Source organism: Canis aureus, chromosome 5 (assembly GCF_053574225.1).
Source record: "Canis aureus isolate CA01 chromosome 5, VMU_Caureus_v.1.0, whole genome shotgun sequence".
Classification (NCBI taxonomy): Eukaryota; Metazoa; Chordata; class Mammalia; order Carnivora; family Canidae; genus Canis; species Canis aureus.
Window position 1 is genome coordinate 9,711,997 of NC_135615.1, and position 25,207 is coordinate 9,737,203.

Below are 25,207 nucleotides of genomic sequence, written 5' to 3' on the forward strand. Positions count from 1 at the left end.
TACACACTGGTTACAGTAAATGCTAATAGAACACCTAGGCAGACCTGCACCAGGGCTCATGTGCTACAGCTTCACAAAGGAAAACAGGGAGCAGTCCCAAGACGTAGAAGAAGTCCCACAAATATGCACTAGCAGACGGTGATCACAAACTGTGTCTCTCCCTCCACTGAAGATGTTTTTCAAGAAAACACAATTTTCCAGGTCCATTATTTCCTGTTGTTTGAAAGTAGGTGTCTACGGTATATGTTGCTAAGTGATAAAGGTTGTGTGAATCTCCTGGTACTCACTGAGAATCCAAATCAAGACTTGCCTTGGTTTATAAATTTCCTGCAAAACCCTTTCTGTCTTCCAAATCGATAGGGAGCTAAATGAGGCATAACAATTTCATTATTTACCCCTGGGCCTATACGATTGATGTTTTCCTGGCCCAGTGCCATGAATTATACATTTTCTAAAATTTTGTTGACACTCCATAGTTACATTACCCACTATATATATGTGTATATACATATATATATAAAATTTGGAAGCTGGCAAGCTAACGTGAAAATGAGCTCAATTATACATTTCTTTGAATTTTTCATGGTATCTTCTGATTGTGGTTAAGTGGCAATCCTGGGGTCACAGATGAGTCAGGCGGCAGCAGATGTACCCCTTGAGCTCACCGCATTCCGTCTTCAGTTGTCTCTTGCTCCTGCCCTAGAAGTAATTGGTTTCCAGCTCACCTAATTAGTCTCATCACACTTTGTCAAGTGATACCAGCTGTATCGTGACTCACAAAAGACTCTTCCCCAGAATAAAGCCTCGTGGAATAATGGTGTGTACCCTACAAGATTAGCACCTAGAGGATTAGAGGAACAATCACCTTGAGCCACAAATTATTTGGATCATTTGGCAAAAGGAAAAGCGGCTTCCTCTAACAGGTGAGGTCTGAAAAAGTTTTCATCTGAGAAGAGGAATTAGATAGCTTGAGAATGGGGACTTAAGGCATGCCAGGAACTATGGGGAGAGGAAAATCCGTGCTCTGAATTGAGTGGCTCTGCAGATAGATTTTCCTCCCACACCTGAGCACCCTGACAAAGAGTGAAACTTCCACTGTTATCAGGGACAACCCTGAAACCAAACAGAACCCTCCACCAGAGCAACGGGCTCAAGTTTAAGTTTCCTATACGTTTTGGGTGTCTTTTAGAAAACCAAATTTCAACTCGAGCTCTCATTAATTTGCTCTGAAAACAGATCATCCCTGATCAACCGTGAAATAATTATTGTCAATCTTGTTGGATTACTGTCCTACACTTTTCTATATTTTATGTGTCCAGAATCTCCTATTTTTCATTGCATTTGCCCCTTTTAATTCCTCATACTACATGCGTGAGCAATATAGAAATCTGACTTTAATTAGGAATCTGCTTGAAAGCCACATCTTGAGCATTTCAGTGAGAACTGTTTTCATTGTGAAGAATTCTCACTGAGAGAAGAGTCTTGATCTAACTTGAATCTCCTTGATCTAAATTAAAACCATGTTTGCCCATTTTATCATGAGGAGAAACATTTATTCCTCCTACTCATAATTCTAATTTGGCCCACGAAGGAAGGGGCATCTGCCTACACCCCATCAAGGCATGCCAGGGAAGACACTGAAGAACTTGGCACCCAGTAGACCATCTTTCACCCACATAATGGGTCACCGTGTTGTCCTGTGCAACTCCTTCCTTCTTGCATGAATGAGAAGAACCAATATTCCCCCCACCCCTGTTTCCTGTCCACCTGAGTGTCCCAGCATACACTAAAACCTAACCCAGACCCCTCTCCCCAAGGGTACTCCAGGGCCTGGAAATCTTTAAAGAAATAAGACAGGCTAAAAAAAAAAAAAAAAGAAATAAGACAGGAGCCTTACTTTGGCCCTCTGTTGGAATCTCCTCTGATATAGTCTTCCCATGTTAGGGGTGGAGAAGTCGGGAGGAGAGACATTGATCTGGCTTGACTGTTTTAGTAAGTGTGCCTGTTGGTCTCCATGAGATAGGTCTTAATCTGCTAAAGGCTGGAGGAGATGATGGTCTTAGTCCCTGCTATCATCTGAATGTTTTCACCCCTGAAATTCATACTTTGACATCTAAATGCCCATGTGTGATGGTATTAGGAGGTAGGGTCTTTGCGAGGTGCCTAGGTCATGAGGGTGAAGCCCTTATGAATGGGGTTAGTGCTCTAAAGAGACCCCACACAGCTCCCCTGATCTTTCTGCCATGTGAAGTCACATCGAGAAGTCTAAACCCGGAGGAGGGTCCTCACCCAACCAGGCAGGCACCCTGGTCTTGGACTTCTTCTTCTTCTTTTTTTTTTTTTTTTTTTTAAGATTTCATTTATTTATTCATGAGAGACACGGAGAGAGAGGCAGGAACATAGGCAGAAGGAGAAGCAGGCTCCCTGCGGGGAGCCCCATGCGGGACGTGATCCCTTTGGCTCAAGCAAAGGGCAGATGCTCAACCACTGAGCCACACAGGCATCCCTGGTCTTGGACTTCTACCCTCCAGATGATGAGACATAAATTTCTGTTGTTTGTAAGCCATGTAACATGTGATATTTTTGTTTTATAGCAGCCTGAATGGACTAAGACCTCTAACACCTAATATCTGTAGTTCTCTGCAGAAGCTATTGTCTTTATAACTGTTTTATATGCAAAATAAGGGTGTGCTTAGTTAGCCAGGCACTTGGAGGAATCCAAAAGATCCCTGGCCTCTGGACTCAAGTTCTCCATATTATCTCCATTGATTAAATGATTCAAGGGATGTTACTATTTCCATCAGGTCTTGTTTTTGAAGATATTAAAAATTGTATAGCTTCTCTTCTGGATATTTCTATTTTCTCAAAGGAGACTCTGAGACTGTACAGAGTATTCTACTAAAATGAAATACTGCTTGATCTCACAGTCAAAACTTTGCATTTGTGCTAATCTTTAAAAATAGCATCTCTGTCTAAACAATGGGCACCACTTTGGCTGTTCACGTGGCATCTGTGAGTGTGTCGCCTTCTCTGCCATTCTCACACTTCTAGTGGATTATGCTGGGAGCAGCTCTCCCTGATTCAGACATGTCTGTGGCATGCATTTTAGCACTCAGCCATTCTTTCCTGCTATTAGTTAAAGAACAGCACACAGTTAGAGAGGTAAATTACTCAGAAGTTAGATGTCATTGCTGGTCAAAACTTAGTGCTGAACAGAATTTTGGTTCTTACAGTATCTCAAATTCTTTTTCAATTTTTGGTAAAAATGGCTTGAAGTTATATTGACAGCAAAATGTGGTACTACTCATTCCAGCTTCGTGAATCCTCTTTAAAATTATTTGTTACATCTGTGAATTTATCATTGGTCAGTGTTCTCTCAGGCTGAACTATAGAGTATTTAGAATGGGTATAGAAAAACTATTTTTCTCTCTCAAAGGCAATTGGCAGTCCCCCCACCTCCAAAATCCTTCAAGGGACTCATAAGTAAAATTCATGTTATTTTTTTATTTGAAAGAGAATAAATCCTGCTAAGTATTTAAATTCAGAAGAGAACATAACATTCTAAGGAATAAAGACAACAAATAATGAAAATATATACATTGGTTCTATATATGTCCCTGTTAGAAGACCCAGAGAGAGAAGAAAAATAGAAGTAGAAAAAGAAAATAAAGGAATCAGAAGGCCAGGTGGTGACAGAGATACAGAAAAACAAACAAAAAACAAAAACATGCAAACACAGGGAAAAGCAGGCGAGAGAAACTCAGATAAATCAGGAGCATAAGCTTTATAGTAGCAGTAAACAATGGCTTTTTAATGTTGCCATTAAACAATGACACGATTTTACAACTAGAACATAGTGAAGGAATTATCCTGGGGAACTTCACTCTCAGATCAGACACTTGAGGTGGAACTTGAGGACCAGTGTTGTACCATCCTTGCTTTAAAGAAAAAAATGTTAGAAAATAAAACTAAGTTTGAGGTGCCTGGGAGGCTCAGTAGGTTAGGTGTCTACCTTGGGCTTAGGTCATGATCCCCAGGTCCTGGGACCGAGCCCCACATCTGGCTCCCTGCTCAGCGGGGAGTCTGCTTTTCCTTCTTCCTCTGCTCCTCCTGGCTCATGTGCACATGTGCTCACTTCCTCTCTCTCAAATAAATAAAATCTTAGAAAAAAAAAAAAAGAACTGAGTTTGTGATATTTAGGGCTCATTTTAGACAGGAGTATCAAGTAGGAATTCAAAAATAAAAAGAATGAGTTACAGGAAACAAGAGTGTTTCTGTATACTGGTCTCCATACACCATGTAATAAGCATTTGTCATAAACCTGAGGACAGATCATCAAAATGTGACAGGAAACTTGCAGTGGAGATACAAGTCAATCCGCCTATCTTGCAGCTCCCCCCTCACCTCACTCTGCTTCCTTGATGGAGTGCTCTAGGATCCCACAGGCCCTGGAGACATGGCTGAAGCTGTGGTAGGATAAGGCACAGCACCACAGAAGATGCTAGAACCAGTTCACACTGACTTGTGAAAACCAATTATTACACTTGGAAGAATTCTACAAACTGACTGTGAAACATTATCATTGTTTAAAACTAAATTATCTAAATGTACAATAAGTAAATTATATTAAAATCAGTGGGAATAAACACACAAAACTCATCATTTCCAAGTTATTTTTCTACCTTTTATTTTTACCTATGTCCTCACAATATTTATCTTTGTTGTACCCGTACCACAGGTATATGCATCTTTTCCCCAGCTCCATGTTGGGTGAACTCATGCTGCTAGCTTATAAGTAGCCATGGTGAGAATATGTGCACCCTGAAAATCAGCAAATACTACAAATCAGGGCTTTTAATTTTTCAAAGAACTAGCTGTTGAATATTTACTAGCACACCACTGGAGGGAGGGGAAAGTCAAATGCCATTGCCAGATTTCCCAGAGAATAATGAAGTTCTGTAAAGATTAGAATGCAACGGAATGGTCAAATGTTTATTAAAACTACTACTAAGTTATGAGTATGTTTTACTTATGAGTTATGAGACCAGTTTACTCATTATGCCACAAGTGTAAAAGTTGTTATTTTGTATGAATATAGAAAATCTAAACAAAGAGAAAAGGTGAGAGTTACCAGTGTTCCAGAGAGCATTAATGGCTTTCCCACTGCTGTGCCATGTTGACTACTGAGCCATTGGTCAAAAATAAGTCAATTTGCCAAGCTCAGAGTGAATCTAGGTTAGTTATGAACACCTTGGGACCAATCCTGAAATCAACCTACTACCCAACCAAACCAAAAGTACTAACATCTTGATATTTCCTCTATAGTATTTCTCCAATATAGTCCAGCTGTGGCATGATACAGATGTAAACCTTTAAAAGGAAACCAATAATAAAAATTAGTGTGGTGTTCACGTGTGTGTGTGTGTGTGTGTGTGTGTGTGTATTTTAGAGAGATGATTTCTGAAAATAAGGAAGCTATATAGAATGCCAATTAAAAATAAGCACTACAAGGGGTGCCTGGGTGGCTCAGTCAGTTGGGCTTCTGACTCTTGATTTTAGCTCAGATCTTGATCTCAGGCTCATGAGTTTAAGCCCCACGTTAGGCTCCATTCCCTCTACTTAAAAAAGGGGGGGAAAAAAAGCACTACAAAGTAATTAGGCACATTTTGCCAACTAACACATATCAGCCATTCCTTTTGGGCACATACTCTTATCCTTCAATTTTTCTCTTTATTACTCAGCAGTTAAGTACATCTCTATAAAGCTATAGTTTGATTTTTTATAAGATTTTATTTATTTATTCATGAGACACACAGAGAGAGGCAGATACATAGGCAGAGGGAGAAGCAGGCCCCCTGTGGGGAGCCCAATGTGGGACTCAATCCCTGGACTCAGGACCACACCCTTAGCCAAAGGCAGATGCTCAATCACTGAGCCACCCAGACATCCCTATAAAGCTATAGTTGACCAGATAGATAGAAAATAGATAGAAAGATAGATAGATTAGATAGATAGATAGATGATAGATAGATAGATAGATAGATAATGGATAGATAGATCATGGATAGATAGATAGATAGATAGATAGATAGATAGATAGATAGATAGATAGATATTTTCCTGGCATATAAATTATTTTTACTAAGTTTATCCCAATAGAATCTAAGCTCCTAAGGAGCATCTTCCTCTTCTTTAAAAACTAAAAACTTAAAAACACTGAATCCATTAGTTCATGTGTGCATTATAAGATCTGGACCTATGAGAAGTAAACTTTCTGTCTACATGACGTATTTTATTTTATTTTATTTTAAAGATTTTATTTATTTATCCATGAAAGACACAAAGAGAAAGGCAGAGACATAGGCAGAGGGAGAAGCAGGCTCCATGCAGGGAGCCTGATGTGGAACTCGATCCCAGGACCCTGGGATCATGCCCTGAGCCAAAGGCTCAACCCCTGGGTCACCCAAGCGCCCCTACATAATATATATTAAAGGGTACCAGGAAAACCCCTTTTCTACCCAAATACTCCCTCACTTCCCTGAAGCACAAGATACACGTTTAATAATTTCAAGTGAACATTTTATGAATGAGAATTCACTGGTTAATATCGATCTTGGTTAAGTCCAGTCCCAAGACAATTATGTATCACCTAGGCAAAACAGGGAAGAAAAAAAATATATATCAGAGGCAGAGAGAAAAACTTTGAAAAGAGATGTGAGGAGATTTTTTTTAAGGCAAACTTCGATTATTTTTAAATTTAGGTAAAGTTAATTTAAAAAATAACTGACAAGTCTGTGAAGTGAGATGGGTTTTTCTGGGATGTGACTTGAAGCTTGCAGCATCCCCAGTGTGCCGAGGGGAAGCTAGCCAGGATGAGCGCTATGATAAAGAATGCTCTGGTTCTCAAGAGGCTGCAGTTCTGTCCAACTGTGTTTTAAGTCACTGCAAGAGCATAGTATCTCTCTCCAGTTGTGTGTTAGGGCGCCACAGGAAGATGTGGCCTTTATCTCACCGTTGGTGCAAGTGCTGAATTAGGCAACTGTGGCTCTCATTTCTAGGATGACCTCTTTGCAACCACCACAACACTCCTTCCAAAAGAAAAATAATAAGTTGAGATCTATATTAAGTTTTCTCCTTTTAAAAGTCTTTAGATTCTTGAATTCTCTTCTGATTTCTCAAAATTTGAAGTTAATGGACCCTACCCCAACTTTAGTCAATTTCCTAAGTACTTATCATTTAGAAGAGGTACTTCCTTCCATAAACTATCCTCACTTCCTGCCCTACCTTCAGAAAGAATGTAAACTCAAACTTCTGATGAAATTGACCTTTACTTTTAAAGATTGAGGTTAGAATGTTCTTTCCTTAATAATGTCATCTATATCATTTCATTCCCTATTAGAAAGAGGAAACACTTTTCTGGGGATTTTTTTGGTCACATTTATTCTGAATTCATTATAATTCAACAAGGAATAATCTGACTTACCTTTGAACCACTTATGAAGAAAGGGCTGCACAAGTAAAAAATGAGCAAGATTACAAGAGCAATAAATTAAGGAGTCAATCCCATTTACAACTGCACCCAAAAGCATAAAGTACCTAGGAATAAACCTAACCAAAGAAGTAAAGGGTCTATATCCTAAAAACTACAGAACATTTCTGAAAGAAATTGAGGAAGACACAAAGAGATGGAAAAATATTCCATGCTCATGGATTGGCAGAATTAATATTGTGAAAATGTCAATGTTACCCAGGGCAATATACACGTTTAATGCAATCCCTATCAAAATACCATGGACTTTCTTCAGAGAGTTAGAACAAATAATCTTAAGATGTGTGTGGAATCAGAAAAGACCCCGAATAGCCAGGGAAATACTGAAAAAGAAAACAAGAGCTGGCGACATCACAATGCCAGATTTCAGGTTGTGCTACAAAGCGGTGATCATCAAGACAGTGTGGTACTGGCACAAAAACAGACAAATACATCAATGGAACAGAATAGAGAATCCAGAAATTGGCCCTCAACTCTATGGCCAACTAATATTTGACAAAGCAGGAAAGACTATTCACTGGAAAAAAGACAATCTCTTCAATAAATGGTGCTGGGAAAATTGAACAGCCAGGTGCAGAAGAATGAAACTAGACCACTCTCTTATACCATACACAAAGATAAACTCAAAATGGATGAAAGATCTAAGTGTGAGACAAGAATCCATTGATTCCAATTGCACTGCTGGGAATTTCCCCCAAAGATACAGATGCAGTGAAAAACCAAGACACCTGCACCTCAATGTTTATAGCAGCAATGCCCACAACAGCCAAACTGTGGAAGGAGCCTCGGTGTCCATTGAAAGACGAGTGGATAAAGAGATGTGGTCTATGTATGCAATGGAATATTACTCAGCCATTAGAAATGACGAACACCCAGCATTTCCTTCAATGTGAATGGAACTGAAGGGTATGATGCTGAGTGAAGTAAGTCAATTGGAGAAGGACAATTATTATATGGTTTCACTCATATGGGGAATATAATCATCTAAATAGTGAAAGGGATTATAGGGGAAAGGAGAGAAAATGAGTGGGAAAAATTAGAGAGGGTGACAGCACATGAGAGACTCCTAACTCTGGGAAACGAACAAGGGGTAGTGGAAGCAGAGGCAGGCGGGGGGTGGGGGTGACTGGGTGACAGGCACTGAGGGGAGCACTTGATGGGATGAGCACTGGGAGTTATACTATATGTTGGCAAATCAAACTCCAATAAAAAATACACATTAAAAAGGTGAAAAAAAAGATTACAAGAGCAATAACTAGCCTACCTAATGTAAGAACTTCCTGCAACTTTATGAGAATATATTTGCTTACAATAAACATTAAAAAATATAAATACACCGCTGATGGGAATGTAAAATAATACAGGCACTTTGGAAAGCAGCTTGTCAGTTTCTTAAGTTAAACGTACACTTACCATATGACCCAGCAATTTCACTCCCAGATATATACCCAAGAGAAATGAAAACATACGTCTGTCCAAAGACTTATACACTAATGTTCATAGCAGCATTATTCATGCGAAGCAAAAAGCTCAAAATACTCCAAAAGTCCATCAGCTGGCAAATGTAAACAGGTAAACAGGTTGTAGTACATCCATTCAATGTGCCAATAAAAAAAAAAGAGAGAGAACTGCTAATACATCCAACAGCACAAATGAGCCTCAAAAGCATGATGCTAAGTGAAAGGGACCAGGCACATAAGATTACGTATTGTGTGATTCCACCGATAGGAAATTTACAGAAGGAGTAAAACTAGAGAGACAGAACAGAGACCGGTGGTTGCCGGGGATGAGGTGGGAGTGGGTACCATCTGCAAACGGGTGTGAGAGAAACAGGTGGGATGAAGGCAGTGTTCAAAACCTGGACTGTGGTGATATTGCATACTTGTATAAATTTACTTACACTTGTCTAGATGCCATTAAAAATGGTGAATTTTATACCATGTAAATTATGCCTCAATAAAGCTGCTTGTTAAAAGAAAAAAATAGCAGCAGAAAAGGAAAGAATTAATCTGAGCAATGTATGAATATTTTACCATGTAACACTCTCAGCTAATGGTGGAATAATAGGGCATGGAGGACATTACAAATAAATCCTGTACTCTCTTCAGTAGGTTTGTTTTGTATAGAGGCAAGAATGAAGCAGTCCTGAAATTATTTTAGATTCATTATGAAACTGAGCAAATACATAAATAATAATTTGAGGGAGGTTCTCATTGAAATAAAAAAGCTACATGCAAAGATAGGATAGAAGAAGAAGGCAAGAAGAAATCCCGAGGGGATGAATGGAACTGAAATTATGAATCCACGATTTCTAAGACATGTGCATGTACTGATTTATGTATGTACATAGACGTTTATGTCCATTTATATGTGTATATGTACATGTATAAATATCCATTGATTTTCTTGTTCATCTGACTGAAAGGTACAAGAAGCAGAGTCCCCAAGAACAGAGAGCATACTTTGCACCCAGATCTTGGTTTCTAATACCTTCTCTCATTAAAAGGAACCAAGCCTCTTCCTAGATATGGCTAAATTCAGGACTGGGGCAGGTAGGCACAAAAAAAGCCTGGAAAATCTTTTTATGCCATATATTAAGGAAGTGCTCAACATGGTGTGGGGAGAGGGGGTGTCACATATCACTGGTATGCAAGAGCCAGTTTGTAGGGGCTCCACTGGCCAAATCCAGGACAATCTGAGCAATAAGATAATTTAATACAAGAGTGAATTATAAGTTACTGAAAACATAGATATTTATGAGTCTATACCTACAATCAGTATATAAACAACTGGGAAGTTCCTGCCTACAATGAAATACTAAGTGCCAAATGATCAATGAGGACGGAGTAGCAGAGCTGAAAACTAACCACTTGCAACGATCATAGGAAAGACCCATTCAGCAAAAATCAATAGATGCTGGATCCAGATGGAAATTTTGATGAGCAGGATGCGTTTGCATTGACTTAAATCATCTCCCCACAGATTGCATAGATATATATGAGGCTGAGATGAAGTAAGTAGATAAACTGTTAATAGTAGGTAAATCTGGGCAAGCAGTATAGAGATATTCTTCGTAATATTCTTACTTATTCTTACTCATGCACTTTTTCTATATTTGAAATAATTTCCAGATAACAAGTTTAAAATTGAAGGAAAAATCTGAAAATTGTCCTTTGCCCCCAGTCCCTCTTCCTGGGAGCAGGCCAATGTTAACAATTTTGTATGTATATTTCTAGGCCCATTTTTTTTCTTTTTTTCTTTTTTTAAGATTTTATTTTTAAGTAATCTCCAAACCCAACATAGGTCTTGAACTTAAAATCCTGAGATCAAGAGTCGCATGCTCCACCAACTGAGCCAGACAGACGCTCCTCTAGATGCATTTTTTAAACATAATATAAAATTTACTATGTTAACTATTTTTAAATGCACTGCATTCAATACAAAAGACGGGGCAGCCCCAGTGGCGCAGCGGTTTGGCGCCGCCTGCAGCCTGGGGTGTGATCCTGGAAACCCCGGATCGAGTCCCACATGGGGCTCCCTGTGTGGAGCCTGCTTCTCCCTCTGCCTATGTCTCTGCCTCTCTCTCTCTCTGTGTGTGTCTATGACTAAATAAATAAAATCTTTAAAAAAAATACAAAAGACTGGAATGCTTCTGGATGTACATGTCATCCTTGTGCAGGGGCCATGCCAATCTTCCCTCTGTCGTTCCAACTTTCTGTGCTGCCAAACCAAGCACACTTTGCTTTTTTAAAAGTATAGCTTCCAACATTATAAATGTAAGCATACCGTACAAAGGAAAAAAAAAAGAATAAAAAAATAAAGGTGAAAGATGGCTTTTCCTAGTAAAACAAAAACAAAAAAAAAAACTGTGATTAGTAAACTGCAGGATTTTAAAGGAACTTTTCAGGCAGAAAAAGAAATGATAACAGATGGAAATTTTATTCCACACAAAGGAATAAAGAACACCAGAAAGAGTAAATATGTGGGTAAAAACAAAAACATTCTTTCTCCTACTTAATTTCATTAGAAGACATTTACTTAAAGCAAACATAATAAAGTGTGTGGGGTTTATAACATATACACAAGCAAGATGCATGACAACAATTTCACCAAGGACAAGAAGAAGAAAATGGAAGTGTACTAGTGTACTGTTCTTACGTATCACCTGAAATGATGTAAGATTATTTAAAGGGAGACCATGGGGGTGGCTGGCTGGCTCAGCAGGTGGCTGGCTCAGCATGCCACTCTTGATCTCGGGGCTGTAAGTTAGAAACCCATGTTGGATGTACAGATTGCTCAAAAATAAAATCTTTTTTAAAAAATAAAAATAAAGGTAGACTATGATTGTTATGATTTGTTAGATATTGTAAATCCTTTTTAAAGGAGGTATAGCTAGTAAGCCAATAGTGGAGGTAAAATGGAATCACGAAAAGATTAGATTACTACAAATAAATAAACAAAGAATGGTACCTGGGTGACTCAGTTGGTTAAGCATCGAACTCTTGGTTTTAGCTCAAATCATGATCTCAGGGTCCTGAGATTGAGCCCCACAATGGGCTCCCCGCTCAACTGTTGGGTTTTCTGCTCTTTCAACCCTCTGTGCTCCTGCACTCTCTCTCTCTAAAATAAATAAATAAATAAATAAATAAATAAATAAATAAATAAATATTTAAATAAAGAGACAAAGAGGTCAGCCCGGGTGGCTCAGCGGGGAGCCTGCCTTCAGCCCAGGGTGTGATCTTGGAGTCCTGGGATTGAGTCCCACATCGGGCTCCCTGCATGGAGCCTGCTTCTCCCTCTGCCTGTGTCTCTGCCTCTCACTCTCTCTCTGTGTCTCTCATGAATAAATAAATAAAATCTTAAAAAAGGAGAGAGAGAGAGACAAAGAAAAAAGAGAACAAAGAGTATATTGGGATCAATGGAAAACAAATCCTAAAATGCTAAATTTAAAACCAATCATACCAATAATTACAATGAGTGTGAATAATCTAAACACTCCATTATTATATACATCAAATCATTATATTGTACACCTAAAACAAATACAATGTTAAATATCAGATATAAATCAATTTTTTAAAAACCCACTCCATTAAAAAACAGAGTGTCAGATGGAATGAGGAAAAAGGAAGATATGTTGTCCACAAGAAACTATACGCTGCCTGCAAGAAGCCAACATTAACTATAAAGACATGGGCAGGTTAAAAATAAAAGGGCAATAAAAAGTATCAAAAAATTTACAGAAAAGAGTAAAAAGGATAGATAAATATATATGTCATGCAAGCACTAGGCAGAAGAAAAGGAACTGACTATATTAATATAGTCACACACAAAAAAATATAGTCACACAAAGAAGATTTCAGTTCAAGGGACCATAATAATAAAGGTTCAATTCATGAAGAAGACAAAACAGTGCTACAGAGTTTCAAGATACATGAGGCAAAAGCTGATAGAAGTAGAAGAAATACACAAAATTATAAATGGGTTTCAACACTCCTCTCCTAATAATTGTTAAAATATGTGGGCAAAAAATCAATAAGAATACAGAAGACTTGAATAACATATCAACCAAATTAAATTAATGGGCATTTGTAAAACGATCCACCTAACAACAGCAGAATAAACACAATTTTTAAGTGTACACAGACCATTTATCAAATTAGACCATATTTGGGGCCATAAAACTAGCCTTAATAAATTTTAAAGGATTGAAATCATGCATAGTATATTCTCTGACCACAATTAACTAGAAATCAATACTAGAAAGATAAGTGCAAACACTCCAATGTTTGTAAACTAAATAACATACTTCTAAATAATATATAGGTAAAAAAAGAAATCACAAGTGAAATTAGAAAATATTGTTAAGGGGGAGCCGCGGTCTTTGGTGCAGACATGGCCAAGTCCAAGAACCGCACCACGCACAATTGGTCACAAAAATGGCACAGAAATGGCATCAAGATGGTCACAAAGATGAATCTCTTAAGGGGGTGGACCCCAAGTTCCTGAGGAACATGCGCTTTGCCAAGAAGCACAACAAGAAGGGCCTTGAAGAAGATGCAGGCCAACAATGCCAAGGCCATGACTGCCTGTGCCAAGGCTATTAAGGCCCTTGTCAAGCCCAAGGAGGTTAAGCCCAAGATCCCAAAGGGCGGCAGCCACAATCTCAATCAACTTGCCTACATCGCTCACGCCAAGCTCAGGAAATGTGCTCGTGCCCACATTGCCAAAGGTCTCAGGCTCTGCCGGCCAAAGGCCAAGGCCAACGCTCAAACCAAGGCCCAGGCTGCAGCTGTGACCCTGGCTCCTGTTCCTGCTTCTACTCTTGCAGCGCAGGCTCCCAAAGGTGCCCAGGCCCCCACAAAGTCTCCAGTGTAGAGGCTTCTGCCTGCAGTGTGAGAATGGTGACCCCTGGGCTTCTGTCTACATGGGCCTGCTGTCCTCCTGTGCTATTTGTACAAATAAACCTGAGGCAGGATCAAAAGAAAAAAAAAAAGAAAATATTTTTAACTGAATGAAAATAAAAGTAACATTTATAAAGGGGGGGTATGCAACTAAAGCAGTGCTATAAAGGAAATTTGTTACTTTCAATGCTTATGTTGGAAAGAATACAGTTTAAAACCAAATATCTAAGCTTCCACCATAAGAAACCAGAAGAAGAAAAGCAACTTAAACCAAAGTGGAAGGAAAGAAATAATCAGAAATCAATAAAATAATAAATGGACAGAGAGAAAATGAAGCCAAAAGCTGATTCATTGAAAATACAACTGATAAATCTTTACCTAACACTGAACAAGAAAATAGAGGACACAGTCACCAGTATTAGGCATGAACAATTCTACATATACCAAAAAGATAATATGGGAATTTATGAATAACTTCAAGCCGATAAACTCATCAAATTAGATAAAAGGGGAAAATTTGCTGAAAATCAGAACAACTAAAGCTCACTCAAGAAGAAATCTTTAAAAATCTCTATTTATATATAAATGTATTTATATTTTTATTATATATTTATTATATATTATAAAATATTTTATTAATATATTTTAAAGATCTCAGTTTATATTAAAGTAAAGTTATGATTATAAACCTTCCCACAAAAACCCCCTTAGCTCCAGTTGGCTTTATCAGTGAATTCTACCAAATATCTAAGGAAGGAATTGAACCAATCCTACACAAAAAAAGTAGAGAGGAGAAAACTTTCCTATGTCTTTTTTGAAGCTAATACCAACACTAAAAAAAGAAACTAAAAGGGTAGAAAACTGCAGACCAATACTCTTTGTGAATGCAGACACAAAATCATTAAAATTGTAGTAATGCAGATCCAGTTAAATATTTAAAAAAGAGCATTCCATAACCCAGTGGGGTTTGTCCCAGTATTGTAAGATTGATTCGACAATGCAGGACTCAGTAAGTGTAATTCACCATAATAACAGACTAAAAAGGAGAGGCTATGTGATCAACCAGTTCAGTTCAACATGTGTAGAAAAACATTTGACAGATATCAAAACCCATTTATAATAATAAAAAAAATCAAACCAACTCTTAACAAACTAGAAGTAGGAGGAAATATTCTCAATTTGATAAAGGAAATCCACCAAAAATGTAAAGCTAGCATCATACCTAACAATTTAAAACTGAATTATTTTCCCTTGCGATCAAGAAAAGTTCCCCTCTTGGCATTTCTATTCAGTGGGAGTTCCTAGACAAGGGTATAAGGCAGGAAACCAAAATAAAATCCATGTAGTTTGGAAAGGAAGAAATAAAACTGCCATATCCATTGGCTCTGTGGTTGTTTGTGTAGAAAATCCTAAGGAAACTTCCAAAAAAGCAACTACAACTAAGAAGTCAATTTGATAAGAGGATACAAGGTCAACATACAGAAGTAAATGTATCTCTAAAGGCTAGCAACAGACAGTTGGAAATTGAAGATTTTTAAATATCATTATTTTTTTAAGATTTTATTTATTTATTCACGAGAGACACAGAGAGAGAGAGGCAGAGACACAGGCAGAGGGAGAAGCAGGCTCCATGCAGGGAGCCCGACATGGGACTGGATCCCTGGTCTCCAGGATCACGCTCTGAGCCGACCACAGCGCTAAACCACTGAGCCACCCGGGCTGCCCTTAAATATCATTTGAGGTGGCATCACAGAGCATGAAATATTTATGGATAAATTTAGTGAAATATATGATAGTAGGTAAATTGAAAATTCCAAAACTTTGCTGAGATAAATTAATGAAGATCTAAGTAAATGATGAGACATACTTTGTTCATAGTGCAATTGGCTTAATGTTGTTAAGAGAACAATTGTCCCTAAATTGATCTATTGGTTCAATGCAATTCCAATCAAAATTCCAGCAGGATTTTTTGTAGAAATATATATACAGATGCAAAAATCTAGAATGATCAAAAAACAGTTTGGAAAAGAAGGACAATCTTAATATAAAGCTAAAATAATCAGGACAGTGTGGTGCTAGCATAAGGACAGACATAGAGATATATGAAAATGGTTCAAGAGTCTAGAAATAAGCCCACACATAAATGATCATTTGGCTTTCAATAAAAGTGCCAAGATACCAAACATGAAAAGATGGCTTCTATAACAAATGACTGAAATCAATTTGGAAAAGATAGTCTCTTCAGCAAATGATTTCGGAAAATGAATTTTCACATGACAAAAAAAGGAGCCTCAATTCTTATCTTACATAAGAAAATTAACTCAGAATATATTCTCAACTTAAAAGGAAAATCTAAAACCATAAAACTTCTAGAACAAAACAAAAGAAAAATCTTTGTGATTTGGGGCTAGACACAAAGTCTTAGAACACAAGGCATAAACCATGAATTAAAAATAATAAATGGGAAATATCAAAATTTAAAACTTTAGCTCCTCAAAATACACTGTTAAGAAAGCAAAAAAGGCAAGCCACATATTAAGAGAAAATATTTGTAAAATGTTCATCTGATAAAGGACTCATATCCAGAATTTGTAAAGAGTTGACCAAATAATAAAAGAACAGATTCTGATTTTTTTTTAATGGGTAAAATATTCGAACAGACATTTCATCAAAGAAAATGCACTAAAAACAAATAACATGAAGAGGGGGGAAAAAGCTCCGTATCATTAATCATCAGGGAAATGCAACTAAAACCACAGCGGGCTACCACTATATCCCCTCCATAGTGACTAAATTTTTTTAAACAGGTAATAGTAAATGTTGACAAGGATAGACTCGTACACAGAGGATAGAAATGCAAAATGGTAAACAACTGGTTTCTCATGAAGTTATATATACCCTTACCATCTGACCCCATAATTTCATGTCTAGATATTAACCCAAGAGAAATGAAAGTGTACATCCTGGGAAGACATGAATGTTCATCACCACTTTCTTCATAGTTCCAAACGGGAAACATACCAAATGTCATCCACAAGTGAATAAAAAAACAAATTGTGGAACCCCACCTCCTATGACATGGGAGCAGCTGAGCATGCTGAAATTGCACCCTGCTTCTTCTCGTGCCTTCGCCCCCTTGGCTGCCTCCCACCTAGCCAACACGCCACTGCCACTGTCAACTCCTTGGGGTGAGGAACTGTCTCCTCTTAGGCACCCTATGCCCACGGCCTAGCAGAGTCTGAGATACAGTGACTGCCCCGTAATTATTTGTTGAATGAAAGAATTTCACTGCTTTTCAATGTTCATTGAAGTTCTTATTTATGCCAAACCAGTGTGTGCATTCTGGGCATTGGATTCTTTTCTCATGCCTTGCTTTGGTGGAGAACACTTTATTTTGACTTCTGGATGACCAGCCGGGGTCGAGAGTGTTTACGGGGCAGTGATGAGAGCTCCTGCAAGCCTGCTCCCTTTTTCTTTCCTTTTGATCTGCCAGAGGTTTCAGGGACTTGAGCGGAGGTTTCTTCCATCCCTCCTTAGGCTCCGGCGCAGTGCCAGCCTCAGCCCCACTGTTTGAATTATATGCTCCTTTGGCCAAGTTTTAGGAGCCAACTTGCAATTTGGCTGTTGCAATATGTTCTGGCTCTTTCACATGTGGTTTGGGCTCATTGATATTCATAAGCTTGCAAGGAGGAGGTTCATCTCACCAGGGAGGCTGGGCGGTGGAAGAAGGGCCCTTTCCCCTTCTCCCTGTGGCATTGGCAGGGCCACTGTTCTGCCTGAGAGTAGCTCAGATCCTTCCAGAGGAATTCCTTCAGTTCCTTTCCAGATGGAAGAAATCTTTCATCTTTGAGTTTTAGGTATTTTGGCCTCCAAACAGAAGCATCCAAAAGGCCACGTCACCCTGGCAGACACTGAGTTTCCACCTTTTGGGAATCCTGATGTGTTTTTCATTCAGTTAAAAATATGTTCCCAGGGCCAGCATCCCACAGCAGCTAGGAAGCAATGCCAGAGAGGAGGGTAATGTCCACGGTGGCAGAGATTGCTGCAATTCTGTGGGCCAGAATCCAAGGAGATTGTTTTTTCTTGGAACAGATTACTATTTCTGCTTTTTTCCCTGCCCCCCTCTCTGATTAGGTCATGGATTCATAATACAAGCATGTCTTTGCTTTCCTCACTTCGATTAATCCATTTTCCAGAATAAGCACTGAGTCCTTATTTGATTTCACCAACTGGTGCACGCACATGCATGAGTGTGTGCATATGTATTTGTGTGTGCAAACAGTGTTGGAGCCTAACCTCTGATGCTACACGTTCAGGGAGTTTCAGCATAGGAGGGCCTCCTGCTGGCTAGAGTAAAATAATAATACTGAAATATTTATATGCATATTTACAGTACATGCTATGTGCCAGGCACCATCTTAAATGCTTCTCAGAGTTTATCGCCTTTAATCCTCCTGGCGACTCTGAGGTGGACTAGTATTGGCCTCGCTTCACAGATGATGGAACTAAGGTTTATTAAGGTAGAGTGATTTGCCTCGAGTGATTGAACTGGTTTTCAACCTTAGCAATCTGACTTCAGCAGTATACTTTTATGGGACGCCTGGGTGGTTCAGTGATTGAGTGTCTGCCTTCAGCTCAGGATGTGATCCCGAGGTCCTGGGATCGAGTCCCACCATAGGCTCCCCATAGAGAGCCTGCTTCTCCCTCTGCCTATGTCTCTCTCTCTCTCTGTGTGTCTCTCGTGAATAAATAAATAAAATCTTTTTAAAAATTTTAAAAACTATACTTTTAATCTCCACATATTGAGATTGAAGTGTTAGCCCTTGGAATCAAACCATCAAATAAAGAGAAGTCAACATTCACCCCTAACTTCATATTGTTGGCTGTGGATGGGCCACATACTGCTCAAAGGTAAGGGCCAAAGTGTCTAGACTCTGACCTACTGGTTAATTTTCTGCAGAAGTGACTGCTTGGTGTTCCTCAAACCTCATCTAACCTAGACCTCCAGGAACTTGACCAGGGTTCCTTGAGGTGAGAAGGGTGGCTTGTGATTCTCTAGGAGCCTGTGAAGAATGGTAACTGGTAGGAACCACCCTCCCTCACTGCTGAGAAAGCACGGGGAGCAGTCATTTCCTTGTTCATTCATCAAACATTTATAAGCACTTCTTTTTGCGGGGTGAGAAAGGCAGCCATGGACCTGCCCTCACAGAGCTTACAGTCTAGCAGATATAGATATATAGATATAGATATAGTGACTAAATGAGCAGTTACAATAGGGTGTCATGAGAGCAGTGCCAGAGGAAGCACTGGGAGAGATGGCCCAGGGAGGACATGGTCTCCCATGGAGAGGTAAGGGCACAGCTGGAGTCCTGAGGCTGTGCAGAGGCTGATCCCAGGATCAGGAGACCTTGAGAAGAGGTAGATCAAGACCACAGGATGCTGAGGGGATACTCATTGGTAGCTGTCCCAGGGCATTTTAAGTGGCCATGAAAGAAAGTGTGTGTGCAAAAGGCATTGGAGAGTTTGAGGGTTCTGGTGTTTTCTGCCGGTAAGCCTGAACAGCCAAAACGTCTCTTATTCTCACTGCTAACGTCAACCTCACTGCTAACTGGCTTTGATCTATAGAAGCTTGATTACATCCAGCCACGGCTAAAAGCAGTTTTCTTTTTCTCCCCAATATAATTTTGTTTTCATATATTGGATCTGCTATCCTCCCAGGGAGAGTAATTCATTTCTCAAAGTTGATTTTTCTCAGAAGTAAATCCTCATTGACTTTGAAAGGCAACCAGGAAGTGACGTGGCAAAAGCCATGGAACAATTGCAGTAATTAAAAAGCTACCTCAGGCTCCTCCAACTTTTCATCAAGTGCCCCAACAACAGAGGAGAGTAAAACCCTGCCCCTAGGAAGTCTGGAACATCACTACAGCGCTCAGAAATTTCTTTGAAGTTTTTTTTGTTTTATTTTAAAACATAATATGGACATTAATGAATTTTGCGTTAACTCCCTAATATAGCAGAGATTGTTTTAATATGAAAACTGTATGTTGCCTCCAAATCTTTGAGTATTTGTGCCGGAAAAGTGATCAGACTTCATGTTCCAGGGCAAGAATATCCTTTTCACTCATTTCTTTTATTACACATTGCCTTTTTTTCATAAAAACTACCAGTAAATACATAAAATCTACAGTAAAATGTGAAAATATTTCACAACATTTAATGTTTTCCTCTCCCACTTTGGAATGGTGATCCCAAATCTAAACCAGAAGGCTGGGACTCATCTCTTTTTGAATCTCTGTTTTTGTTTTTAATCGTGAAATGGGGACAGCAACAACTGCCACATAGGGGTGCTATAAGGACTAACTGGAGTTAATGTATGTAAAGTATTAGGCGATAATGAATACATCATAAAAATTTGTTTCCTTCCCATCAGTGCACTTCAGTGCAATTTAGATGAACTACAATGAAAAACATCAGCCTTCTAAATCAAGACAAAATTCTTCATAGAACTGTCTGCATGTCAAAACACTTAAAGTTTCAAGCAGATGATTAAGATTCTGGAAATGTAACTTCTATTTTCAACTCCCCTGCTAACTTTAGAAATTCATTAATTCCATCTGTGCTGTAGTCTTACTATCCAAAAGTTGGAATATTAATCCTGACTTCTGAAAATAAATGATATGAAAGAAATACACTTTAAACATACTTCACTGACTGTTGTACCATCCTTGCCCATGGTTTTCTAAGTGCATTTCAAAAGTCTGGTGAGCATAATTCAATTACTTTTCTCCTCAGAAGAGATGAGAAATATAAGGGAAAGGGGATGAGCAGAAGTGCCAGGGTGGCAGATAATAACAGAGGAGGCCAGCCTAAGGATGTTAATGCCCCTGACTTCTGCACATGACCGTTATGTCACTATAACTATACAGTTATACAGCTATGATTATTACATAATCTATACAATTATGATGCTAGGCCAATGTCAGGCTGACACTTTGGAACATATCATCAAAGACTCCTTGAGTAACTTTTGTTAAGTTACTGCACAAGAAGACCGTGAAAGGGAAGGAAAAAATGTCACTGGACCTCAGTTCTATAACTAATGCTTTTTAAGTCATGATAAGGAATTCCTTACCACTAAATGAAATTCACTGGGTGGATGCCTGGGTGGTTAAGCGTCTGCCTTCAGCTCAGGTCATGAACTCAGGGTCCTAGGATTGAGTCCTGATTCAGACTCTTTGCTCGGCAGAGAATTTGCTTCTCTCTCTGCTCTTCCCCTGGCTCATTCTCTCTCTCTCTCTCTCTCTCACAAAAATAAATAAATAAAATCTTTTAAAAAGAAGTTTTATTGGAGATTCATTCAACACGTGGATTAAAATAGATAAATATATATTCTATTTTTTAAAAGCATAATCAGAACTAAAGTGAATTATGTAATGCAAATAAATAAAACCATTAAGAATTTAAATGAGACAAAACTTCAAATTAATTTTTTGTCATAGAAAATTGCCATGTATTATTACGTTTTTTATAAACAAAAGAACTTTTAAAATCTTTTTTAAAATTTTTATTTATTTATGATAGTCACAGAGAGAGAGAGAGAGAGAGAGAGGCAGCGACATAGGTAGAGGGAGAAGCAGGCTCCATGCACCGGGAGCCCGTTGTGGGATTCAATCCCGGGTCTCCAGGATCACGCCCTGGGCCAAAGGCAGGCACCAAACCGCTGCGCCACCCAGGGATCCCAACAAAAGAACTTTTAAATATTTAGGTATAAGTCACTAAGAATTAGTTTTATACTCATACCCCTTTTAAGTAGACTGCTAATTTTATTTTTATCTTCTTTTTAATTTAAGAAAACATTTTTAAAGATATTATTTTTAAGTAATGTCTACACCTCATGTGGGCCTCAAACGTAGGACCCTGAGATCAAGGACTTACCTTCCACCGACTGAGCCAGCCAGTGCCCCTAGATTGCTAACTTCAACTCTTTTAAATAAAGGAATGTTGCAAAAGATTTGTTAATATTGAGGAAAACAAAACCTACTACTAATGCAAAATTTCCCTCCTTCCCTTGGTAGGAGAGAGAAAAATATTGCATGAATTAATATGATATCCCGAAGAGTTATTACATTTCTTTGATAAATATGATAGATGGAAATGGTAGAAAACAATGAGCTAGATATACAGGGCGACATTTTATTGTGCACGTAGGATTCTCATTAGTTATGTTAGATGTGTTTATATCATGCAACTTTCTTTGGCATTTTCCTTAATCTATTTTGTTCATTTACTGCCTTCATAATAACCATGGTTCCCTGCAAGTAGTCTCACAAATTTAATCTTTTCCTATTTGATTGCATTTTCATATTTACAGGGCTATTTGGAAAAAAGAAGACCAGAGGAAAATGTTGATGCCAGATTGTCACATGAAATTAAATCTATGTCCTTAAAAATGAAATGGTGCACTCATCACATGGCTGTGCTCTTTCAGAATTAGATCTAGTATTGTTTCTGGTTTTTCATGTTGCTGAGGACTATTTCTTGCTATCTGGAAAATTCCTTTCTGAAATTATCTGTGCAATATTTCATTTAAATTGCAAGATAAGATAATCTGCATTTCACTAACACTTCTAGAACTACTATGTAAATAGATACATCAGCCTAAAGACAGAACACTAGCTTCTATGTAGTAAGAGAGACACAAATATAAAAAGCATTACATTTCTGTATAGCTATCTAAGGCGATGCTAATTATCGAGTATAATCTTTTGCCATGATTTGAGCTGTTAACATTTGAAAATCTATTTCCTGAAACTGGCTGGTAATGAGTATCAAGGCATGTGAATTTCAAATAAACACGAAGAAGACGGAATCATTTCCTAAAAATTATGATCATATTTTTCATATATGTGTATGCTTATATCATGTTTGCTAATATGAAGATGAGACGTTGTTAGTGAGAGCAACAATGACATGAATTTGTTGAATGCCCTCTTATGTGCCTGACATTGTGCTCAGTCTTCTTCATGACTTACCTCCTTTAATCCTCACACAATCTACGAAGTAAAAACTCGTAAGCTCTTATTACGCAGATGAGAAAACTGAGGTTTGATGACATTAAGTAACTTGCCCAAGTTTGTACAGTCAGCAAGTGGTGACAGAAATTTGAAATAAGACATTTGGACCCCAGATCTTATGTTCTTTTTTTTTTTTTAAGTTTTTATTTATTTATTCTTGAGAGACAAAAAGAGAGAGAGAGAGGCAGAGACACAGGCAAAGGGAGGAGCAGGCTCCATGCAGGGAGCCCGATGTGAGACTCGATCCCGGGACTCCAGGATCACACCCTGAGCTGAAGGCAGGTGCTAAGCCACTGAGCCACCCAGGCTGCCCCAGATCTTATGTTCTTAAGCTACTGTTCTACCTCAAAAAAATTAAGGTAGCTTTGAAAGAAACATAGTATATATGAAAAGAACATGAGTTAGGAGCATACAAGAAAGAGAACAGGAATGTAAGCAAGACCAGGAATTAGGCCAGGATGTGAAAGGCACTTGCTCAGGTTGAACCAGAGATATATTCTAAGCTTTCTAGCAATCTTTGCAAAGACAAAATACAACTATAGTGCCTATATTGTGAAACTTGTGAAACTGGGCCACTCCATCAAGAGAAGCACAAACACTCTTCATATTAAGACTATAAAAATAGCCTCCTAAGGATGTTCATAAACAGAATACCATGCAATAGAATGAAGCCCATTTTCAGCAATATCCTTACGGTAAACGTGATGATGAATTTCACAGGACTGTTTCTTACTCATCTGCCAACATAGCCAAGTAGCACAATGCAGTTAAAGCAATTCTCCAGAAGGTCAGTACAACCCGGTCCAGATATATACAAGGGCCATAAGCAAGACCAAAGGCATTCACGATGCCAAGCTGTTTGTTTGTTAAATCAAAAGTTTAACCAAAACATAAATAATAAATTTACGATACGGTTTTCCCTCACTAAAGAAAACCATTGACTTTTATCTGTAGTCATGACTTATGTACAATATTTTTCAAGAAGTAAAAGTCAAAAAGGCGCCTGCCTGGCTGGCTTAGTCAGTACAGCATGTGACTCTTGATTTAGGGGTTGTGAGTTTGAGTCCCACATTGGGCATAGAGCCTACAGAAAGAAAGAAAGAAAGAAAGAAAGAAAGAAAGAAAGAAAGAAAGAAAGAAAGAAAGAGGAGTCAAAGTCATGAACATAGAATATTATCTCAAGAGCTTTTATCTGAAGCAAGAGGAAATTAAAATAGTATGTGGTTGCCTATACAGGTATTGGTGACTTAGAAACACCTGATTTTCATATCTGCTGCACATTCCCCTCTCTCCTTTTTTCCATCTCTTCCATGCTACTGTGGCAAGGAACATTGTGGAAAGACACCTGGAGTATCTAGAAAACCTAAAGATACAAGAGTAGACAAAGGAAAACTGTAAACATCAGTATCTGCTTAAGATACTATAGCATGAGGTCAGATTTCAAGACAAGGCTGGCCTTTTTTTTTGGTAATCTTTGCCCCCAGACCACACATTATGCGAATTGTTTCATTTCACTTTGTTAGATTGCAAAAAACAAAAAACAAAAAACAACAACAACAAAAAAACACCTAGAAGGAACGGTGTATGGCTAGCAAGCATGCTCTTTTTAAAAATGCAGCTTCTTCTGGCTGACATAACCATCTGTGAGTCATTCATACCTAAGTATGAATTAGATTAATCAACTATGGTTCTTCTATCACTTCACTGAGGAAGTTTTTCTAGAGAAATGCGAATGCACAAGGCACGGGACTTGCTCCAAAAGGGAAGAGGGCAAGTGCCCAATTGTTTCAGAATTTTTCCCAAGGCTGACCTTTCCTTCAACCAAAGAGAAAAAATATTTTCCTCTGTCTTCCTTTTCTTTCTCTTCCCAGTAGCAAACATTAAAAATGCACGGGCAAAGGGTAGCATGAGGGATAATTGATAATGGTAGTGATAGAACTTTCCTATATCTTGACTAGGGTGGCGATTATATGAATACATACATGTAATAAAATAGCATAAAATACACACACACACAGAGCATGTAAAACTAGTGAAATCTGAATAAGATGGGTGGATGGTACCAATGTCAGTTCCCTGGTTGCGACCTTGTACTGTAATTATGCATGATGTTATCATTGGAGAAAGCCTAGTGATGGATATATGAGGTCTCCCTCTATGTTATTCATGACAATTACATG

The 25,207-nt window shown here is 38.4% G+C and overlaps 1 long non-coding RNA gene and 2 pseudogenes across 1 annotated transcript in view; 2 read left to right on the plus strand and 1 right to left on the minus strand.

Moving 5' to 3' along the window:
• LOC144313316 (uncharacterized) overlaps positions 1 to 25,207 on the plus strand; it is a 357,200-nt gene that overhangs the window by 292,916 nt on the left and 39,077 nt on the right. The gene's annotated exons all lie outside the window — the stretch shown is intronic.
• LOC144314987 (U6 spliceosomal RNA) lies at positions 11,185 to 11,285 on the minus strand (annotated as a pseudogene).
• Positions 13,445 to 13,927, plus strand: LOC144313252 (large ribosomal subunit protein eL29 pseudogene; annotated as a pseudogene).